Consider the following 24,563-nt stretch of genomic DNA (forward strand, 5'->3'; position numbering starts at 1 on the left):
ACTCAAACATTGGGAATAATCTTTTGTTAATGCCTTTTAGCGTGTCATACCTTTTGAGCAGTCACATGTCGGTTTTCTGGTACTGCGTGTTTCACTATTCACATCCTGTAATGGCTTATATTTGCTCGCATGCAAAGTCTTGTTGGTTGAATAGCCTTGACTGCATGGAAATGAGACCTGACGTGAAACCACTTGGACTACATATTTCTATGAGGCATCTTATATGTCTTCTTTAAATAACATTTAAAGGGCGCTCTAATAATATGTATTTGACGCATTCTTACTTACTAATTTGCCTCATCACGTAGTGGGCGAATTACAGTGTGGATTTGCCACTAAGTGTAATTCGTGTTTAGTTGATATCACGGAAGAATGGATCTTGGTGCCTTGCTTAGGTCGTTCGTGAGCTCACTGTGTTTATATAGCTCATCACTAAATCACAACACTTCTTCAAAACATGACGTTTGACTGCTTTCTACAGGGACAAAGTAGGTGCTGCTGTTGGCCAGAACTTTGCTTCTTCCTCTCCACATGCAGTTTGAAGACCGCTGTTTAGAGGAGGGAGTGTCACTGTTAAGCTGTTGGGCCCCTTTAAAATGAGGATTTTTAGCAGAACATGCACTTTAATCAATGGAAATATATTATTTCTAGTCACACAGGCAAGGTTGCTATGTGAAGAAATATTTTTGGTTTCTAGGTGGCTAATTATGAACTCCATCCCAGATTATGTTCGTGACATTTATTGTTTTTTAATCTAATCTCTTGATTTATGTTCGGTTTCTGATGAACGTTATTTCTGTCTGTAGCCCAAATGATTTTTACTCCATAGTTTTGCAAACCAGGAGTCGAAAGGACAAGTAGACACCGCACAAGTAAATTACTGTTACAGTGCATGAAAGTTAAGTTTAAAACTGGCATTCTTAGAAAGTTTCGAAGTGCATGGATTCGATGAGAAACCTTAAGGGCCTCGGATATTTTATTCCCTCTACTGATGGCAATAGTCGTAAACTATCTGCTGCCTGTCTGCTGCCTAAAATGCTTTTTAGTAGAAGGACCAGTTTGTTTGCCCCTAATCTCCTCTCTCGCTAGCCGAGAATGTACAAATCATTGTCCGAGATTCAGAACTGTTAAATGAGACTGATTTATGAAGAATTGTGAGACCCTTGAATTGAATCCACGGGGTCAGTGGAGAACTAGAGACGAGCAGTCCTTACTGTATTCGTGATTGCACTAGATGCTTTATTCTATATGACTTGCAGTTTATCTGCAGTGACTGTGAATGATTCATCAAAAAGGGGAATCCCTAATATTGCTTTGTCGATAATGGCCTTGGCAGTTCTAGACTGATCTGCTTCAGAGTATAGGCGACAAGACCTGCTTAGCAGCCTCAGGGTATAGTGGGAGAAAGATAGTTGTGGCTTTTCATAGACATCTTGAAATTCATGTTCTGATGAGTTGATCCAGGGACTGGGCAAGAATGCTGCTTAACTTTAGAAAAACACAAGAAAGATCCACTTTAGTACTTTATATGAAATATTTATTGTATTCTCTTTCCATTCACAACCAGAGCCTTTCTCTTGGACATGATTGGCTCTGAGAGCCTCTTGATACCAACCTACACACTGCTCAACCTGGTGGGGTGCTCAGAGGCGTGTTAATCAGCTGACAAATTGAACACAATAAACTGGACCACCTACATCAGCAATATAGGGAATGGCTGTTTGAATAGCGAACAAAAAAGCTGCCTTGATGCTTCTGAGGTTGAAATCCTGAATTTTATTGTTCGTCATAAATGCTTGCAGTTGGAAAGGGGGCACCTTCCCAAATGTTTTTACCAAAAAATATTTAAAATTGGGTGTTATTTCGTATGCAATAAGGAACACTAAAATACTATTTCACTGGTCATATGTCAGAGCACAGGGTACCCTCTATTAAAATAGTTTCTAAAATCACCTATCAAACATCCAGGATTATTAGAAGATGGGATAAGTAGAGTACCTATTATTGCCACATATATCTAGACCTTATGGTAAGCGTGTGTGTGTGTGTGTATGTGTGTGTGTATATTATTTTTATATATATATATATATATATATATATATATATATATATATATATATATATATATAGCGCGTCAGGCAGTAACAAGAAAGATGCCAACTTGATGGACACCCTTGCGAAAGCAGCTTCTAAGAAGGTGGTAGGGACATTACTAGTTGGGGAGACAGTCAGACTTTTCTCCCACTAGGCTGTCACATGGGTCGGCAGAGACACCACTCACCCGAGCCTGTATGTAGGACTGGTTAGACAAGCTACACAGTGACTCAGCCATCCTGCTGGAGGACTTTTCTAAAGATCTAAAAGAGGTGAGATGCGAGTTTGGGGGGTAGAAGTCAGCAAAGCAGTGTGCTGTAAACTGCAGGTGGCTCCAGGGAAGTAAAATTGAAGCACTTGGGCAGAAGGTTCACAAGCTGCTTGACCTAAGCATAGACCCTTAATGCCACTTGGACAACCTGGTCCCAGGTTTGATTCTACTTTATAATGACTTTGCAAAGACTGGAGCCTTTGCCCCATCCATGCAGAAAGCAGTGGTAACTGTTATACACAAGCTTGGGAAAGACCCCCTGCACTGTTCCTCCTACAGGCCCATATCACTACTGAATATCGATGCGAAGATCTTTACAGGGGTATTAGCCCAGAGGCTGGTTCCGTATATGATGGGGCTGATACCCAGGCCAAGCGGGTTACATTCCTGAAAGTGGGTGCTGTGACAACACTAAGCAACTCCTTCACCTCCTGGATAAAATTAAGTGAGTAGTGGGCCCTACGTTCCTACTCGCCATTAATGCTGAAAAATAATTTGACTGAGTCCATTGGCTAGCAGAGACACTAGAAAAAGTGGTTCTGGTCCCGGTTCCGTGAGTGGATATTTAGCAGCTACTTGTCCCAAAGCGAGAATTGAGGTAATTGACCTTCTTTCGAGGCCCATCGCTGTGTGATGGGAGTACGTGGCAGGGCTGCCCGTCTCCCCTCCTCTTCATACTGTATATGGAGCTGTTGGCTGAAAGAATGGCTCCATCGAAATATAAAAGGGGTGCAGTTTGGTGGGCACCAACATAAAATAGTTATATCCATGGTTTCATGGTGATGCTAACGGATCCCCTGTCCTCAATCCCTGCTCTACTCTCTGAACTAGATGAGTTTAGCAAAGCCTCTGAGTTTAAAGTAAACTCCTCTAAATCCTTAATTTTGGCCATTAATGCACCGCAGCACTTTATCTATTACCTCTCACAGAAGACACAACACTACATTACATATTTGGGAATTAAAATGTGCTCTACTGTCAGACTGCAAACAATCCTGATATCCCCACCAGAAGGTATGCTAGAGCAAATGCAGAGGTGCATAGACCACTTTATCTGGGAGGGCAAGAAACCTCGCATGAGGAAAGGTAGGGCTTATCTGGCTATAGAGGAAGGTGGTCTGGGAGTTCCCTACCTTCCGTACTACTGTCCTACTACGCTGCTGCGCAGCTCCACTATATTTTGAAATGGCATCGCCCCACCTCCTGAAAAACACGGGTGCTTTATGAACCTGGTGTTAGCAGATATACTCATTTAGAAAGTCCCCTGGGTGTCGAAAGAGTTTACCTCCCAGTATCTATACCTCCCCAGTCATGAAGGGCGTACTAGAAGTATGGGACAGACTTGCTACATCACCGTGCCTAATGCGTATGCCATCACCCTTGACCCCCATTTTGTTTGAATATCTTTTATTGCAGTTTTTATTTGAGATTACAGAACAAAGCAGTGGTTTCTTACAGGATAAGCTTGTATTTTCCCCTTTCCTTCCTTTGTACATGATAAAAGAAAATTAAATGGCAAGAATGTAAATCACCGGTACACAAATATATATACTCCACAACAGTTCGCTAAGTTGACAGTTCCCACCATACAATTCCTGCAAATCAAACATCCGGTTTAGGGCACCTTTTCCAGAGAAATGAAAAGTCCAGGAATAATTGAAGTCATTTGAAAAACAAATAGGATTACATCCAACAAACCGAATCAGTTACATACCAGCTGGTGGGTGCCATCCCACTTGGGAGGAACTTTATGCAAGAAAGGGTCTGGACAGAACAGTGTTGCAGTATGCCTGGTCATGTATATCACTCGTCAATGTCACAATTTCTAAGGTGCGTCTCCCATCCCGTTCCCAAAAGGAGCACGCTCATCTCTCGGGATTACAATTAAAGTGTACTCAAATCTGCGCCCGCGGTCGCCAGAGGGATCCGCACATCATTCGATATTCAATACCTTATGTGTAATATATCAAACGTAGAACAATAACTTGTAAAATAGAAACTGAAAACACAAGGAAAAAAACAAATCAAATGAGAAGTAATATGGGCTAGGGTGGGTACATGTGGTGCTCTGTCATCGATGTGAGTCGTTAGGGTGTGGGGTGTTATTGCGTCGGGGGGGGGGGGGGGTCGGCCAGAGAGGAGGAAGGGCTCTGCAAATTTCTTGGCCCAGTGAGGGCAGAGGAGAGAAGCGTGTGGGCAGGGCGGGAGGGGGAAGGGGGCGGGGAAAGCAGGGGGGGCCCGCAGGGGGGGGCCCGCACAGGGGGAGCCAGAGGGGCCATGGTCCCTGCTCCAGTGCCGCAAAGGTCTGGTCCTATCGGGTCGCGGTAGGTAGGCTCACCGGGTATGCTACGACAGTGCCTGCCCTCCCGCTGGGGTATAAATGCAGGGTCACTATATGGTACAGTCACTGACGCAGGTACCATCGTCAAGACAGTAAGCAAAGGGGATTGTGTCTAAGTAATACCTCCCTGCAGGCACACCCGGTGAAAAGCGGCCAAGGTGTCGTCCCAGGCCAGGGCTATGGGGTAAGCACGGAGCCCAGCCGTTTCTTCCCTGTGCAAAGCTACACTCTCCCACCCAATTGTCAAAGGAGTTACGCCAATGTATTGCCTGGGCGGGCTCGCTATTCTTCCAGCGCTTGGTAATAAGCCTTTTTGCTGTTATTAAACCAAGATCCCAAAATCTGGCCGGGACTTTCGTCCTGTTTCGTCAGTTTGTAGAGGCCCAATAGACATGCCTCCCACGTGTGCTGTAAGCCACCCCCTGTCCCTGCTGCCAGGGAAGTCGACACCACTTTCCAATAGTCTTGTAGGAGAGGGCAAAGCCAGAGCATATGTAGAAAATTAGCATCTACTAGTCCGCACTTGGGGCATGCCGTCTTGGTCGGTCCAAAATATCGTTTTATCTTGTCTGGGGATAAATATGCACGTGTATAATATAGTATTGAATGATTTTGAAGCGGGAATTGCGTGGGATGTTGAGTGTTCCGGCTAATGCCACCGCCCATTCTTTGTCAGACCATGTCCGTCCCCTGTCCTCTGTCCATTTATCTCGTAAGCGCTGGGAGGAAAACTGTGTATGCGTGTGCAAGCCAGTGCACCATGTGGGACCATCACGTGTAAATATTGTATTAGCAGGTGGGTCGGCAATTCTTCTGTGAGGTCGCCCCAGGCCCATGTTAGCGTGCATATAAGCACTGCATGTGTTAGGAACTGTCCCACCGGCAGTCCCGTGTCTGCAGCCGGCGTCTCGAATGGTATTAAGGCACCCTCTGCAAACAGGTCTCCTAGTGTATCCAGTTCAGCCCGTGTCCAGCTGCTCAATGCCGCTTCCGCGAGCGCGCCGTCTTCCCAGGGAGTCCCCAGTAATGGTAGGTTCGGAGTATACAGCTTTGTGGAGCTCGTAAGCTTCAAACTTCTAATGTAACACTTCCGCGCCACCGCTAGATGTAGCTGCTCTGGGCAGCGGGTTTTAGCTAACGGGTGAAAAAGTGCATGCACTTGAGTTGTTGTCATGACCGTAGTGTCCGTGGCCGTATCTCTTAGGTTTTTCCCACTTAACCAGTAGGTCACCCACTGTAGCTGTGCGGCTGAGTAATAAAGCTCCTGATTGGGGACAGGCAGACACCCAGCCTCCGTTGGCGCATACAGCGTCTTCAGCGCAACCCTGGGTATTCCCGCGTTCCATATCAATTTTCTGATTAGTGTCTCTAGTTCGCGGAATATTCGGATGGGGACGTAGACTGGAAGGTTAGCGTAGAAATACAGCAGTTTGGGCAACACTATCATTTTCGTTAGGGTGATTCGGCTCGGGACATCGAGTGGGAGTGAGTTCCAGAAGGTTACCTGCGCCCTGAGCGATGAGATTGCCCTTATTAGATTGCCTTCTAATACGTCGGTGGGGTCTCGGTACATGCTTATCCCCAGATAGCGAAAAGTTGTTGTATACCAGACAAGTCGTTCCGCTAGAACCGTGATAGCACATTCTGGTGAGGCAGCGTCAAAGGAGTACACACCCCAGACTTTGCCCAATTGACCTTGAGTCCTGACATCTCTCCGAACGTACGGAATATGTCAGTGAGCGCCGGTGGTAAGCAAGTCAGTCTCTGATATAAAGTAGTAAGTCGTCAGCGTATAACGACACCGCATGGGTTCCATCGGCTAAAGGCATGCCCCAGTCAGCACCACCCTTGACCCCCATACTGACCAGTCCTGACTGTATGCCGACATCAAAGGGTGTTTCATACTAGGACTGGCAACAGGCCAACTGTAAGAGGGAGGGAGACCTCTTTACGACTGAGGGCATTTCACCCTTTAAGCAGTTGAAACCGGATTATGACTTCCCAGAGATGGAATGACTACATTATTGGCAGTTCTGACACTGGGTCCTGCAGCCCAGCCAGTAGGGCCCTTACACCGTATGAAAAGTGGTTAATAACGAAAAGGGATGACAAACACATTCTGTCAGAAAACTATTGACTTCCACGTCTCAAGAGGAACATGCACACTAGAGCATGGGTCTCCGCTACAAGCAGCTCAGGAAAGGGGGCTCTTCTGCAGATGACTCGCTGTTGGGACTATACACTGGAACGCATATATAAATGGCACCCAGCCACATCCACCACATGTTGGAGGAATTGCGGGGGGTGTAGAGACATTCCCTCACATCATGTGGAATTGCTTGAAAGTAGCTGCATACTGGGAGGAAGTTCTTCACAACATAATGCAATGTTTCATACTGACCTGCTGCGAATCCTGGCCTACATCTTGCTCGTTCTACCCAGACCATTGACCTACCCATTGTGGTCCCCTGTGATAGACAACAGCCATCAGACGTCGAAAAATCATAAGTTACTAGACCTGAAGGCCTAGTAACTTGAATAATCTACTCGACCTACCTGTAATGCACTTGACCCATAAGTTGTCTCATTAGGTCATCCTAGGCAAATATTTTGTTTTCCAGAGCCACTTTTTCTTCATGATCCCATATGAGAGCATCTTCTAATGTGGGAGTTAAGCGTTCCTGCTGTACAAAAGAATAGTATTTGGTTTGATTTAATTAAATAAATGATTGCTCCATGCATAATAAGAATGTAGCCTGCATACACGTGACCCCTCACTTACCTCTTAGTTCACTAATAACATTGCCATCAGGGCCGGGGCAGGAATGTGTCCCAATTCCGCTTCAAAAACTCACCGTTAATGTCACTAAAGCATGAGGCGGTAATGCATTGCTATATACAGACAGCACGTTCCCAGTAACATGCAGTTTAACTTCTAAAACTATACAGTGTATAAACAATCTGTAGGAATTGGGTTTCTGCAAACCTTTTTATCACTTGCACATCAAAGTAAAATGTTCCGATTTGTTTTCATCGTACTAAAATTATTTTTTCGTCACACAGAATTACAAAACAAGGGCTTTCATAACTTCTGAAATGTATTTTGAAATGTTTGTACAGTTTACTTTTTAGCTATTTAAATGTTGGAATAAAACATGGCGCCCTACAGCCTTTCATTTCTCACTTTTTGTACAGCACTTTGGTCAGACAGTATACTTTTCAAAATCCTTGAACTTTGCAGTCAGAGAAAGCAAAGTAATTGTAGATTTAAACTGACTTTTGACCGCCGTCTCTGAACACAGAACACACATGACAAGCTAAAACCAAGATTTAAAGGAATCTGTAATGCTCCTTCACTTTGAGTCAACAGCACTGCTTGTCAGCTCGCCAGAAGGGGCACATAGGCCCTAATATATAACTTACCCTGATAATAACCTGACTCGTCATAGCGAATGGGCAAGTAACTTTGTTGAGGCAAGGCCCTGTGTGCAGCCAAACCTTCGATACTGAGCGCCAGATTATACAGAATGGCTTCAACGTCTTTGGGGCCTTTTCGGTTGGAGAAAATCATAGCAGCCATAGAGCACCAAGAGATCCTTCCACATAACATGGCAGCCATGTATTGAGTTTCTGTCCCAGGAGTTTCAAGAACTCAACTTCCCCAGGTACCTACATATGCTACACCTGACGGAGACACCGCACCATTGATAGCATTGGGACCATCATTCATCCCAGCGCTACCCCCAATGAAACACACTTGCCCTGTGCCCAAAGTTACCATGTATTTTCCTATGGAGTTACATCCACGGGAGAAAGAAGGATGTTTGGGGAGGGAGGATTCCTTGCTAATCTGTTTGTTTAAAAAAAAAATAATAATAATAATCTTTTACTTAATACTTTTTCAGTGTGCACTGATTTTGCAGCAGACGGGCCTGTTTATTGTTGTATATATTCGCGGTGTGCTATGTAACAAGAGTCGATTCTGCTTTGTGCATTTGAAGATGCCAGAAAAATCAATAAAATAGATTTAAAGCATTGAAGATACACTGACTAATTTCATTATAATAGTGGCTAGTGCTTTTAAAAAAAGTTTTTATTAGCATTTTTTTGATTTCAGTACATGAACAGTGGGAATTTCCAAAAAGCGAGATAGTGTTCAGTATTACATTGACATTCAACTGCAGTAATATATATTACAGTAAAAAATAAGCTTTCAGAGTTGGTAACGCAGTTCCCCTGTCTCTCAGGCCCCTTCCACTCGTCTCCCCTCTGGCCACCGCGTGACCCGATGGCTCACTGTGAGTCCTCTATCTGGAGACAGTAATGTTTTATCCATGGTGCCCATGTTTTGGGGCAGCCACCAGCTATATACGTCGTTTTTTTCCCGTGACACATACAGGTCCATTCCCTTCCTCCACTCATCCATTGAGGGGCTTTGTGCAGTTCCCCATCTGCATGCCAAGTCTTGTTTGGCCACCACTAGTCCCAAATTAAGCAGCGTTAAGTTTTTTTGGGGGAGATCAACTTCTGTGTGTAAACCCATCAAAACAACCTTAGGGTCCGGGGTTATCTTATCCTCTAGGATGTCTTCTAACTCCGTCAGTAGGGTTGCCCAGTATTTCTGTATGTGGCGGCATTCCCATATCGTGTGGAAATATGTGCCATTGGTCATGCGGCATCTAAGGCAGTTGGCTGTGTTAGCCTTCCCTATGAGGTGCAGTCAAGCTCTATCCTAATATATACTATGCAAATATTTAAATTGGATCCGTCTAAGGTGGGACTTAATCGCCACTTCCCGGGGATGCATCAGCACAATTTCCCAATCCAAGTAGTCCATATTGCCTAGTTCTGCCTCCCATTTCGCTCTCAGTTTCAAGAGTCTGGTCTGTTATTTATTATGGTTTGATGTGTCCAGGAGACTGCCTTTTCCTTGATTTCACCCATTAAGAGTCGTCCCTCTAACGGGGCATATTCGGGGAGATTATCAATGTCTATACACTGTGCCATCCAGGCATGTGCTAGCTGCAAGTATTTGTAGTATTGTGTCTGGTGCATATCGTACTCCGTCTGGAGGAAGCAAAATGCTGCAAGCTCTGTACGGTCCAATATGTCTTTGATTTGTGAGATCCCCAGCAGGTCCCATTTCCCAAATCCTGTCAGTTTTATGAGTTTTTTTAAGCCGCCCCCCCTTCCAAAGAGGAGTTTCACTTGTAACTCGGTTATTCCACTTAATTTGCCTTCCCGCTTTCTTCCATGCTATTTTCATCACTTGTGTGGTCATTAAAAGTTGTGCAGTACCCTTCCCACCGTAGAGGTAGTGTATGTGTGAGCTCTTTCCAAATTGCGTGTGTTCCATTGCGTACGTGGGGTGGTCTCCGGGATATGTTCCCATTCATTTACCACAATCAAGTGAGTCGCCCAGTAATATGCTCTGATAGGGATATACCCCTATTGGTTGTGTTGCAGTGTTGTAAGTGCTATCCTGGCGGGTCTCCCTTCCCATAGGAACGTCCTCAGTATACCGTCAATCTTAATAAATGCCTCGTCTGGTACCGGTTGGTGTGTTTTGGGGGATATATAGGAGTTTGGGGAGTACTATCATTTTGTAAATCGCCGGGCAGCCCAGCAATATTAATGGCAGATTTCCATCTTTCTACATCTGCGCTAAAATCTTTGAGTACTCGATAGAGGTTGTGATTTAGAGCTTATGCTTTATCCGTGGTGGCATACATTCCAAGGTATTTTATGCGAGTAGGTGCTATCTGAAGCTGACTGTGTCCTTATGACCCTCTATCCCGACCCACTGGATATATCCAAGATTTCTCCCAGTTGATTTTATATTCTACATGCGCACCATAGCCCTAAAAACTAGACGGAGTACTCGGGAGTGTCTCGTCAGGGTTTCTGACATACAGAAGGATGTAGTCCGTATATAATGATATGCGCTCATCTAAGGACTCATTCCCTCTCCCCAGGAAACCCGTTATGTTTGGGTGTGTTCGGATGACATGCGCAAGAGGCTCCAACACCAGCTCAAAGAGGAGGGGGGACAGAGGGCACTCCTGACGTGTCCCATGTTCTATTGGAAGTTCCTTTGAAACTACTCCATTGACCCGTGTCCTAGCCAGGGGTCTTTTCTAGAGAATGGTTATTCATTGACTAAATGTAGGGACAAATCCAAACCCTTCCAGGGCAGTCATGAGAAAAGGCCAGTGGACGGCGTCAAATTGTTTCTCCGCATCGAGGGGCAGGATAAGGTGGGGGTCTGCCCTGGTATTTGCTACCTCCAATCAGTTATGTATTCTCCGAAGGTTGAGTCTTGTTGATCTCTTTGGCATAAAGCCTGACTGGTCCTTATGAAGAAAGTTGATATTACTCCGGTGAGTCTGTTGGCTAATATTCTAGCTAATATTTTTTTTTCTGTTAATGAGGGAAATGGGCCAATATGAACTACATTTCTCTGGTGGTCTGTCCTGTTCACAGATATTTTGGAAGGCTACCCACTGTCTGTGCCACTAAAAACAGATTGAGAAGAGGAGGGCTAAATAGTGCAGCATTTTGCTTAAAAAGTTCAGGTGGTAACCCATTGGGACCCAGAACTTTCCCAGTTTTCAACTGACCAATGGCTTCCCTGATTTCTTCCTACATATTTTTTCCTTCTCCAATGTCTGAATCGCTCTGTACTAATTTAGGGAACTCTAATGTTCTTGAAGAATGATGGTTCTGCAAGAGGACATTTTTCATAAAAGACATCATGGTACCCAGCAAAGGCACTGGCTATTTCTGTGGGCGTCGTGTAGGTCTGACTATCATCTGTCTATATTTGAGCCACCCATCTGCGATCAAGCTCTTTTTTTACTTAGCCATGCAAGCAACCTGCCCGCCTTGTCTCCAGCGTCGTACAGGCGCTGGTGCATGGCTTGTATCGCGTGTTGCACACCTTCTTAGCTAGGGCTGAGTATTCCTGCCGGAGAATGTGTATTCTCCTCAACAGGGAGGGGCCGTCGCTTGTGTTTCAGTTCGTAGGAGTTGTGATTTAAGCCCCATAATCTCCTCTCATTCCTTCTGCTTCTTATATGCTATAATGTTCTAAACTCTATCCCGTAGGACAGGTTTGTATGCTTCCCATAGTGTAATGGCTGAGTCTACGGACACAATGTTTTCCTGAAAGTAAAGTTCAGAGTCCACTCCTGTTTCCTTGGCCACCTTAGGGTCTTTTAATTTCCATGCATTGGGCTTCCATTCCCTGGCAGAGCGCATTGTTCCGAGGCCCATTGTGAGCTATAGGGGTGAGTGGTCAGAGAGACCTCTCGCCAGGTATTCTATTTTTTAGGACCTCTGCTAGTTCTCCTGCTGGGGCTAGGATATAATCTATCCTTGAGAAGGCTTTGTGGGCACCTGAATAGGAGTAGACTTTAGTCTGGGGAATTTTGTCTGCGCCATATGTCAGTTAATGCCAGCGTATCTGCAAAACTCTAAGTTGTCTCTTTGGGACCCCCGGTTGAAGTTGTCGTATGGTCCAGTAGGGGGTACATTACATCATAGTAGTCTCCCCTGATAAGGTGAGTGCCAGAGCCCACTTCCAGACGAATAGCAGCAAGTTTCTCTAGCGTGTGGCTAAGCAATCTAGGGGGTGAGTATACGCTAATGAAGGAGATGTCCATCCTGTCCTAAATACCTTTGACCTCTACATATGTTCCGTTGGGGTCTATCCATGTGCGCTCGATTCTGAATGGCGAACATATCCTAATTAGGATGGCCACTCCCCTCGCCCCAGTGGAGAACCCCGCGCCGGCCAATGTCTTGTATGCCCCTCTACCTAGGAACCCACATTGTGTACCCTTCAAATGTCTCTTGCAGGAATATGACGTCTGGTTTTAGTCTCTTAATGTATGATGACACCAGTCCTCTCTTAACTTTGTTCCCCATCCGATTAACGTTCCATTAAAGGACTGAGTAAGAGTCATTTCTAAGTGTTGTCATAATAGTTGTGAATTGCCCTCTTCACTGCCGGAACTGCTTCCCAGGTCTCCCTTTTTCCTCATCTGTTCTCTCAATAAATACATATCTATTCTAATCTACCCATTAACTGTGTTTAAACCCCAACCCGCCTTCCCCAAACTCCCCCCATTACCCAACCGACTGTCCCTTGGGTTAAAGTAACCTACTGTGTAGTGTTCGGATTGGAGAGGTCTATCAACCCACCCTCCCAAACTCCCCTTTCTCAAGTGTCCTACTCTTCCAGCCCTCTCGTTCCTATTCTAAGGGACTGTATTAAGCACCCAGGGGGCCAGTATCTCTGGCTACCTGTGTCGACAACTATCTACAATAGGAGGGAGACACTCAACGAAAATAAACACAATAAGTCCAACCTAAAATATAGAAAGGGAACAAATAAAGGGGAGGGAGGGAGCAAGGGCAAAAGGAATTGTAAAAATCAATTACACCAAAAAGAGAAAAACACACTGGGTATGAAGCTCCTTCGTCAGCTTACTGTCCGTGTGGTACTCCGGGCCCACTGCTGCTCTTCATTCTTCTGTATCTGCTTGTCTGGTCTTAGTGTTTGTGGCAGTCGTAGAATCATCACCTACAGGATTTTTAAAGAGATTGATATTCTGCATCAAGGGGTGGTCTTCCTCCGAGTCAGTTGTAATGTATTGGTCTTTGCATTCTGCGGAGTAGTGTTTGCTAGGCTCTCCAACCCGCAACTCTGTGTTTGACCTATCTGTGAGGTGCGTGCTTTCGGAGTCTGACGTCTGGGTTGTAGTCTTGGCTGGGTTCCTGCTTTGATAGGACGTCACCCTGATTTGTTCACCGGGTGCAGTCATGTTGTTTCTTCTTTGTAAGCGTTACAATCTCCTTCTTCTTCTGTGGGCTGGGGGGGCCTTTTGGGAAGGTGCTACTGGGCTCCTTAATGTCCCTTTTGGAGGGCGTTCCTACAACAAGTGCCAGGCCTCTTCTGGTGTGTTAAAGAACAGTGTTTTGGAATGATAAATCACTTTGAGTTTAGTGGGGAAAAGTAACATATATGTGATGTGTAAAGTCCGTAACTTTTCTTTCACTGAATCAAATGTCTTGATGTGTTTTTGCACATCTCTTGAGTAATCCGGAAACACCATTATGTTGGTATTGTCCATCCTTATTTCTCCCTTATGTCTTATTTCTCGAAGGATGAGGTCTCTATACCGATAATTAAGAAAACAGGCGATCAACGGACAAGGTGGGGCTCCTGGCGGTGGTCGCGCTCCTGGTATCCTGTGTGCCCTGTCAATCACAAAACAAATGTAGAACTGCATCTGGGAGCCAGTCTGTCAGCCATTTGCGCAGGAAGGCACCAGCATCCGATCCCTCTATTGCTTCTGGAAAGCGGAGGTTGTTTCTCTGCACTCGATTTTCAGCGTCATCGACCTCCATACCACATCTTTCATGGCCGTCGTCAAGGCCGTGACCTCCCTCCAGAGTGTGCGCGAGGTCTCTGCTACCTCCGATATGCGCTGTTTGGCTTGCGTGACTTTTTCCGAGACACTCAGGAGATCTTGACGCAATACGTTATCATCTATTTTAATTTTGGCAATTTTACTCTCCAGCTCCTCTCTGGAAGATTGGATAGCCTGAAGGATGACATTGGTGTCCGGTGCATCTGCAAATGCAGTGGTGGGGGCCTCCATTGTAGATAGGATCTTAGCAAATTTATCCATCTTCCCATATCTCTGCGGTTTCAGGTCCTTGTCCTTCGCCATCTGAGATTGTTGCTGTGTATTCTTAGTGTGGTGGGAATGAGGAGGGCAGGGGGGCCTTAGGTTCCCCTACATTTTCACTCTGTTTGGATGTCCTGTGGTAAGGCTGTGTCCTCGGTGGGTCTCCGTGTATGGGCGCCTCTGCCCTGTGCACGGCTGGAATAGCTCTCCTGTAGCCGCAGACCCCACAGGGTGTGCATGTAGTCAGCATTGGGGGGTCTTGTGCGCCCCCTTGTTGGTGAGGTTACCATATGGAGGTGCCCCACAGCAGGAGTCTGCGCCTCGCAGTAGTGGTATTCCGGGCGATCCCGGCGACTGACCTCAGTAGGTAGTACGTGTCCCCGGGTGCACACACTGTGAAGTTTGGTCCACCGGACCGGTTGTTCCTCTCCAGATCATGGGAGCGATTGCGGCTGTTGCGGGACCTCCAGTTCCCGGCGATTGTCATTTTGCACACTCGACGCTGGGAGGGAGGAGGAGTTGGAGGGCACACCGGTGGCACAAAGTCTCTGCTACTTCCCGCGGCAAGGATCACCCTCTCAGGGTCTCACAACCCGGGCATATTGCAGCCCCGGAATCCTTATTGCTTCTGCCGTCGCCAACTTGCCTGAGTTGCCGTTGTTCGTCTTTTCTCCATTTCGGTTCAATTTTGACCAAGGTCAGGTGCTGCAAAGTCTTCTCCGCATTTGTGCTCTCCGTTCGCTCAGACTTTATCTTTACGGCTCAGGATGACTAATATGAGAATAGGATTATTGTAGGTTCTTTGACTGGCTCACTGAGCTCTGGTCGGACACGTCTAGTCCACCATGGTGCTGGCCACGCCTAACTAGTGCTTTTTAAACTTCTTTAAGTACGTTTATATGGTCGTGGGTCTCCCTGACATGGTCGGTTTGCTGCACTTAATTAAAAACTGTTTTACTTCTGATTACATCCATGAAAAGCAAAAAAGTCTTGTCTGCTTGTTTTTTAGTTGCCTCTTTATAGCTACCCCTAATTTCCCCGAGGGTTGTAGATCTAATCTTGGAATTTTTTTCTCAAACTGGTCTTTTCACATATTGTACCAGTTTTTCATCGGTGCAGTGACTAGTTATTGAAACCACTTGCTTGCGGGTCTGCTGGATCGATCAATGGGAAGTGTGCGATGTTAGCGTTCTTTCACTGGGTTAATAATATTTTTATATTTCTTTGAAAGAATATCTTGCAGGAGAACTTCCAACCACTCTTATTTATTTTTCTCTCTCAATCCACTTTTTTTTTTAGTTCCCCCTGGAAACTAATTGTACATGTTTTCACATTTGACCTTGATGATTTTCAGAGGAGCAGCTTCCTTAATACAATTTGACAGCATCAAGATAATCATTCCATCATCGTATCTACCTCACTGGAGCAAGACCCCGTATGCACTTCTCTCATAAGAACAGTTATGTTTCAGAAAACACTGCTTTCAAATGTGTGAATGAAATGTGAGTTTTCATAAACTAGCGCAATGTTTTTTATGTTAACTTAAAAACAAAATACAATGGTTGTACCGGTTCATCCAGCAACTGTAACTGGGCCAATAGCAATGCCTCTGGTGAAAAGACAGTCAGGGAGAGGCTCCTTTTCATACTTTGGCTAAAGTGACCTTTTCCTAAAGTTCAGCTGTCTCCTGAGGTTCAGTGGTTTGCTGCTATCCTGTTTTCCCATTAACTGAAACCCAAGCTCCAAAACTCCCATAACAATGATTTCAGAATTGGCTCTTTAAAAGGAGACCTCAAGTAGTTACCCCTTCTACTGTACAGTTTACCTTAAAGTGTGATAAATCAGGGCTTTCACTGTTTTAGTAGCTGACGGCCTAATTTGTAGCCCTGTGGCTAGAGCGGTCAACCTCGAAGCTGGTGAAAAGTGTTTGAGTCTTTGTAACGACCCTCAATATCCTGTGATTCTGGGCAAATCACTTAACCTCCCCGTGCCTAACAAAAATGAATATGTCCATCTGTAACTAAACTGGTGCTCATGTAAAGCGCTCTGATAACCGATGTCTTGGGTCTAGTTCGCGCTATATAAAACTATTAACCCCTTGTGTGCGGCCGCGATTCTGCACCTGTGTGGTGTTTTTCGAAGTGGGCGGGTTCATGACGGCCCCCAGCTGTCATCAGCACACGCCCACCGTGCTCCATGACGGACGGGGGCCGTCATCAGCACGCAAGGGGTTGGGGTTAATAATAATTTGCAAATTTTTTTTTCCCAAGGCCATGTATTTTAAGTCAAAACTAGGTTTGTGCCTGCTGTGAATTTTAAGTTTGCTATACCAGTAGCTGCCACTCAGCTCTTTGACCGACCCAGCCAAAAATATCATGATTCCGGCAAAGCCAATAGCAACCTGTACCCTAGGCTTTATCTATCCACGTTTCAAATGCAGAGTCAATTTTTTTTTATTGCATCTTGGGTTTTAATTCAACAAGCTGAGTGCATCAAAGAGCTATTTCCTTTTCATATCGACCTTTCTTATGCAGCTTGACAAGTTTGCTTCGTTAATCACAAAGCAAGCTGATAAAATGATTTTAGTTGTAGTTCTGACCAGGAGGAAAGAAACACTGTCGGTTACAGCTTTCAGTTCTGACTTTGGGTTGAGACAGTTAGGGAGCAGTGGGGAAAGTGTTCCGATTTGTTTGTTTGTGGACAGTTGGGGCGCAAGTGCAGGGAACGAGTAAGTAGGTTGGACAATTGTACAACGGTTACCCAAATTCCGTGGATTCGTTAGATTATTATGGTTATAAATGCAATTAATTACTTAAATACGGGCAGTGTTAATTCATGAATGTTCACGAAAGTGTCTCTAATTCAACGTGTTGTGTTAAGAAATTATCATTTTAGTAAGGACAGTTGTTAAACAGTTCCCTAGCATCCTGAAGCAGACTGTCCGCCTGTAGTCTCGCCCCTACCTGTTACACTCAACCCATTATCTTATCCATGTTATCCTAAACGTAATTTATTAAGATAGAACTGCCATATTCCCGGGGAAAACTGGTGGCCATATTTGAAGCAAGTCATGCTGTTGAGCAGCTAACTGGAATTGCAGCGGTCTGCTGCAGGAAATGGTCACCCTGCCACACATATATGGACACTTCCTGTACATTCGTTGTAAGGATGTTTTGGCAGCGTGCAGTGCCCGAACCGGCCCAAACAAGCCTGTGCGTATCCACCACGTGCATTCCCGGCCCCTATATAGTTATGCCCGCTCGTGGGTATAGGGGGGCCGCTTTGGTCAGAGTTGAGATACCAGTAATCTGGGGTCGGGATCGCAGTTTGGAGCTCACATTGCAGTGCCGGTTACACGATAGCCCCCCCCCCCCCACATCCCATCTATAGATGGAACCTTTACTGACCATGGCGAGTCTGGCTTTAAATCTAAACCGCCCGTGCAGTAGGTTACGATTTTACCTGTAGCCAAATGTAATTTGTAATAGTAATAACCGCACTATTCATAGGGACACATTAAAATCTAGTTAACCTAATAAACTGCTATATGGGCTCAGAAATAAAAACGTACTACTTAGCAGCATGACTCAAACCCTTTAAAGCATAGCTAAAGATGAAAATCAACTTGACTGACTTAGCTGATCGGAATTCATATATGGATCCCTCAGGCTAATGTACTTGGACATTTTTTGTGTGTACTATGACGCTTATTGCTTGCTTTGGCGTGTCTTGTCATTTTCGCTTGTCAGAAATGCTGTTCTTGCAGAGATTCCTGATGCATACTTTCAGGATGCTTGGTAGATGCATCCCTCGAGCCACACTGTTCCAGCTACAGCATGTGGAGTTTCTGCACCCCTTGTATTGCATCATTTTGGTGAAGCTGCTCATGTTTTACAGCTTTCTGCCAACCTGGTGTCCTAACGGTCTTTCAGCTATCAGAGGAATTAAGAGGAAAATGTTAGCATACCGGTTCTGCGAACTGAATACACCTCCAAAAATGTGGATACCTGAGATCAGTTTCCTTTAGTTGGTTAAACTGTATGTAAAAGTGTCTTCAGTAAACTGATCTGTCAAATCTTGGATGAGTTTGATTGTCCGCAATTCATCTTCATGTTGAACAAACATTTGTACATTTAAGATTCCTTGGAACAATAATTGAAGGTGATAGTTATGCTCACGCCACCTCAGATTTGCGTCACATGGTAATTTCTGTTCTCTTTAAGTAAAATTTGTTTGGTATTGATAAATGCCAGACTAAATTTGTAGAATTTGGTTTTAAATGTCAGTTGGAATTTCCACCGCATACAGTTGGTTATTTACAGTATTTTCTATGCTCCAATGCACTTTTAAACGTCAGCCAGAAAGTCAGGCATTCGTGTGGGAAGTATACTAATGTTTACTCTCGCAGGTGGTATTGTGTGAAGGATAGACTTCGTGTAAAATAATTTTTGAAGACACTGACCGCATTTGTGCACTTTGTTGAAATTGCCTGGCTCTATTTGTAAGGAGGAAATGCAGGCTGCAGATTAATCCCAGTTTATATAGCAAACACAAACCGAATTGTCTACGATGTAGTAGAAACGTGCTTTGCTTGGTTTAGAGTGTACAGCCTTTGATATCGCCCAACTTTCTTCCTCTCAAAATGCATCTTACTATGCTGCTGGATGAGATCTTGAACGCCAGAGCACCTAGAATCACACAAATGCGCTCATTGCACCCACCTCCGCCCTCAACAAAGACAAAACTATCAATTACTTGACTCCTGCCTCATCCAACCCTTGACCAACCTCACAATCACTGCTTGCTGCCTACGGACATCCGTGCCACCTTTTGCATTCACAGCCGAAGGCGTTGCTAAATATTTCCATAAAAGTTTGCCTCAGGACGACACTAAACCCTCTGGACGCAACTCCTTACCTCCAGCAGCGACTCATCCACTAAGGCAGATCATCCACTAAGGCGGAGGAGCATCGCCTACAAGTAAAAAATGTATTTTTGACTGGCTCCATAAAGGGGCGGGCTGTGCAACCCTTAGAGCAGGGGGAGGAGTGGCGATCACACTCTTAAGTGCACATGACTGTTTGGCCAGCGAAACAGTCATGCGCACTTAGCATGTTCTCCATTGGGCTGTAATGCACACCCTGGGTGGAAAACATGCACCCCCTCCCAGCCCCTGTCTAAGCGCCGGAAAACTGCAGTCAGACCAATCACGTCGTTGCTGTAATGGTGGCACCAGTGTGGTGATTGGCAAAAGGAAGGAGCCTGGGTGCGTCCTGCTTCATAGACCCATCGAGGAAAGGGGCAACCGGGAAGGTAAGTGTAATTTATTTTTTCTGTTCACTTTTCATTTTTGAAACCCTTCCGCTACTACTAGCCCGATAGCAGCCGCTGCTGCTCTCACCATCCCTGTCGATCCTGCACTGAGTCAGCAACATATCTTTCTCCTTCTGATACCAGGTAGTCCATCATGTGTCCCCCCTCAGAAACATCTTGCCTCCAAACTGTCAAGATTAATGCTGGCATCCTTTCCCCACTGTCCTACCAATTCAGCTTCACTGCTGGCTTTTGTTTCCCGCCTATCTTTTAGATTGCATATGGGATTACTGTTTTGGAGGAAAACCCCTAAGACTGGCAACTCATCTGTATCATCACTTCTGTCTTTATGCATTTTTTCCAGTCTCTCAAATTACTGCCTTTATTGTAATCTACTCATTTTCCATCCACTCTGGGTTCCATGCTGAACACTCCAGTGACTGCACTGATTTCTGTAAATAGCATAGTCACATCTGTTGCAACACAGTCTGCTCTAGTCATCCTCCTTGACCTTTCAGCGTCATTCAGTACTCTATACCATGTGATCTGGCTCCGCTTATTCTTCCTCCTGGAGCGATATCTCTGGAATAGTTTTACTGGGTAGCCCACTGGCCTGAATCAGTTTCTTCTCAAACTGGATAGTCCACATCTGCCAATCTGCCTGTGGGTGTACTCCGAAAGCTTGTATCCCTCCTCTCCGCATGCATTTGTCACCCAATTTAGTTTCTCCTTTACCTACATGTTGATGACATCTAAAGCCTGTTCTCGTCCCCCCCCCCCGATCTCTCACATTAACCTCATACATAAATAGCTAGCTGACCAATGGCAGTTGGTCATTGGATGGCTTTTGCTTCACCAAGCTTTCGCTGTCTGAAATCCTATGCTCCCATCCCACATTAACCTCTCAACTGCTCATCTCTTTTCTGTTGTGGACATTACGATTTCCTCCTTCGCCACCAAAAGTGAGAAATCTTTTCATTCCCAACTGCATTATTATTAACTGGTACTTATTAGAGTGTATGGCTACCCAAATCGGTATTCCCAGGGCTAGCCAGCATTACTGGAGTCAGAACCATTTAGGCATACATGTACGTTTTCAGTTGCTTTATAAAGCTTAATAGTTTGTCATTAAGTCTAAGGCTGGTGGATAAGGAATTCTACAGTTTGGGAGCAAGGTAGAAAAAAAGTAGGTTCATCACCTCTGGCTCTCTTGATTCATGGGATAGTAAGAAGACCCAGTTTGATTGACCTGAGTTCTTTACTAGCCTGATAACTGTTGATGAGGTGGTGAAGAATCCGTAAGCCTAATGTATGCTTAGCATGATAAGCCCTGCAGAGTGGCTTGAATCAAATTCTTTTGCTTATTGGTAGCCAGTGCAGCGTAGCAAGCGCAGGGTGGGCTGACTGGGGCCTGCGAACACCCAACATTTGGGCAGCTGCATTCTGGCTGGTCTGCAACCTATTAGCCACCGCAAGTGGGCTGCCTAGATACAAAGTTGTCGTAATTCAGCCAGGCTAATACAAGTCCCTGATCCACTATTCTGCATACATCCATGGTAAGCCATTTAATAACTTTTCTCAGGGCTCTAGGAAGGCAAAAGTAGTTTGCTGCGACTTTTTTGTTTCTTTAGGGCCATGGTAAGGAGACTGTCCATGATAACACCCAGACTTTACCCTTCTGATTTGGGAGATGGACATTCTCCAAGGGACGGAGGCCAATAAATTGGTCCCATAGGGCTGAATTATTACCAGCTACCAGGACCTCCTTTTTGTCCCCAAGTAACTAGGCAGCTCGCCGTCATCCATTTAGTAACTTGGTCTAAACAAACATTTTGTTTTTGAGATGTGGAGTTAAAATTGGGAGAAAAGTAGACGATAATCTGGGTATCGACTGCATACGATACCATGTTAAAGCCTAGATAACGTATATCAAATAATGGGCGAACGTAAAAGTTAACAAGCATTGAAAATACAATAGGTCTCGCCATTCATTAAGTTAAAGGCGAGTTTGCTATACAACACCATTAGCAAAGTTAAGTTTGCTTTGCTAATGGTGTTGTATAGCAAAGCAAATGGCTGTAACTTAATGAAAGGTGAGACCTATTGCATTTTTATTGCTTGTTAATGTTTGTAAAGGCAAAGACGCGTCTTGGAAGCTCCATCGAATAGGACCCAGATTAAAACACGAGGAGCTCCCCAGGTTAATAATACCACCAAGGAAGAAGGACTAGGAACTGACTCAGTTTTTCCTTTTCTGAAGCCGGTTCATGAACAGACGCCGCGGCTGCGGACGTAACGATTGACTCGAGGCACCAGAAATCAATGCAAGAATCAACAAGAGACGAGCTCGTGGTGACATATGCGGAGTGGCGAAAAATAATTGTTCCACCCTCCTAGCGTTCAAGAATACTGCTGCTCAAGCGTCCCCTGCTCAGACTCCGCTTTAGCTCAGATCAGTGGACTAAAGTCCTAGACACCAATTGTCTGCAATTGGAAGTCGTATATTAAATCAAGCAAGAATAAGAGAAGCTGCATGGTCCTGATGAAAACTCTAGAAAGGGCAAGAGTTCGAAACGCGTAGACCGTTATGTGGCGTTAGCCATAAGACTTCAAAACAAAGTCTGAATTATTGTGAATACTTGAATTTTTGTGTTGTATTCTGATAACTATGGCTAGTTATAGAGATAGGAACTAAAGTTTCATAAAATAAAAATACAGGGTGTATGGGGTATGTGCAGCAAATGAATGAAAGTTAAGAATGTGTGAAGACAGGACGTGAGTGAGTAAACTGGAGAATGCTGAATGGAGCAGAAGCTTCTATGAGAAGATTAGGAGTGTGTTGTTAAAATAGGATAAAGAAAGCAATGTTTAAATTTTGATATGTAAAAAATAAACTGCAACACTTAAAAAGGCATGGCACAGACTGGTACAGGAGAAGATTGAAGACGGCCAGATGTATGCTGGAGGAATTCCCATCTGCACAATGCAGGCCTTAGAAGAGGCATCTCCTGCTTCATTCTACTGGAAGTCTGCTGCTCTGCTCGGAGACTGAAAGGAACTAGGACCCGGCGAGAAGCATGCATGCTGTTTGGAACTTCTTCACTGAGGCAGAAATGTATGTAAGATTGTAGGAACAGAGAAGAAAAAACAGGAGGATCAGTGGGGAAAAGCACGTTTCTTATTTGAACGCTTGTCGTCTGATCTCCAAGGAACATTCCCTGCATATTTTGGAACTTCTGGAACACCAGATAAGAAGTTACTGCCCCAGCGACCTGGACCTTTATTGATTGACCACTTTCATAACGAGGACTCCTGTTGCAAGTGAAACCGTGATTTTAAAGGGCAACACTCCCTCAAACAGACTATTTTCAAACCATTTCTTGGCTTCAGTGCCTCACATGCACTGCTGCCTCTTACTAGCCCCGTTTGGACACTCACTGTGTGCTTTGGTGTGTATAAATACTTACCAGAAACTGTCTTTGCTGAATTTGTAATTTGGTTTTATACTTAATAGCATATGACATGCTTACCCTAGGATTGCTCTATCGTGAGTACCAATCCAGATGCTCCACAGGCTCTGCGTTCTCTTGGAGATCTTTTTTGTTGTTTCCTGTTAGGTATTGACTGGGATAACTAGAGTCCAGAACCGATGGCATTAAAATTATGTCAGATTATGGATAGCCAGTGTGTACGCTTATTGAAGTAATAAATAAAAAGCTATGTTGCACAAGATTAAAAGCAAAAACGGAGTATTAGGATGTTAACACTATTACTCCCGATTGGCCAACATTTTCAGCACGTCTGTTGAACTCTGACATCTGCAGGCTTTAATCAGGACCTACCTGGTGACCTTACAATAGCTACTCTATTTAGGCCACACCTCTTTGGTGGTAGTAGCTAAAGATCCAACCTTCCAACCTCGTGTTATAATCATTGCTATCCTGAAGGAGAATGAGACACAAACAATGCTTATATGTATTCATTCTTTAGATCATGGCACATTAGGTTCATATTTCTACCACCAAAAAAGCAACACCCGAAGTAGTAAACACTTGCAATACAATTGTGTGACACCTGCTTACCTACATCAAAACCGCAACCTTTTTCCAGGTACTGATCGGAAGAGTACAGCTCCTACCCTGTGCACTATGGTGCAGGATGCTGTGGAACAGTAAAGCAAACCAGAGGAGTTTAGACTGAGGTAGGTAAATCAGTTGCAGGTGTTAGTAAGCAGTGGTATTTAAGCATTCTTGTATAAAACAAGGTATTGTACAAGGGACCAACTTAGCGTTCCAATTTAGATCTACTTTGAAGAATTCATCATTTTAGCGCTAACGCATCAACAACGGGAGTTGCTATTTGAAATTAGGCATTTCACTAATGAAATACTTGGCGATGAGACAAAGTGTAAAATAACGTACATGCAGTTGATGGCGTGGCTTCGCACTGCATCAAGATAGCGTTTTGATTTCGCTCTGCGGGTGGGAGCAAACATACTCCCGATAATCCTGCTCGTTACTCGTTTTTTGGTGGCATCTGGATGTAAGCAGCCTATGAGCAATCCTGTACCCGGTGGATGCGGCCAGGGCACGCTGTGGTGCCTAGTGAGAGAGTTCCGGACAAAGACCACCTGAACCGGGCCTGTGCCGGCAGCCTCCGCCTGAGACTCCCGGCACCTAAGTTGTGGTGTCGCTGCATACCCTTGATCGCCCGGGAGGTGTGCTGCACGGAGTTGAGCCAGGGCCACCTCTGTTCGGACCAGGGGGCACCCAGCAGAGCATGTTAGCTGCTGGTCGTGCCTGCGGCCTAGTTGTGGCCTACCTGACATTTCGTAAGGCTGACCAGT

At 44.9% G+C, this 24,563-nt stretch overlaps 1 protein-coding gene across 1 annotated transcript in view; it reads left to right on the forward strand.

Moving 5' to 3' along the window:
- The window catches only part of LOC144754773 (ubiquitin-conjugating enzyme E2 D2-like), a 67,109-nt gene that overhangs the window by 896 nt on the left and 41,650 nt on the right, over positions 1-24,563 (forward strand). The window lies entirely within an intron of this gene.

Source organism: Lissotriton helveticus, chromosome 5_1 (assembly GCF_964261635.1).
Source record: "Lissotriton helveticus chromosome 5_1, aLisHel1.1, whole genome shotgun sequence".
Classification (NCBI taxonomy): Eukaryota; Metazoa; Chordata; class Amphibia; order Caudata; family Salamandridae; genus Lissotriton; species Lissotriton helveticus.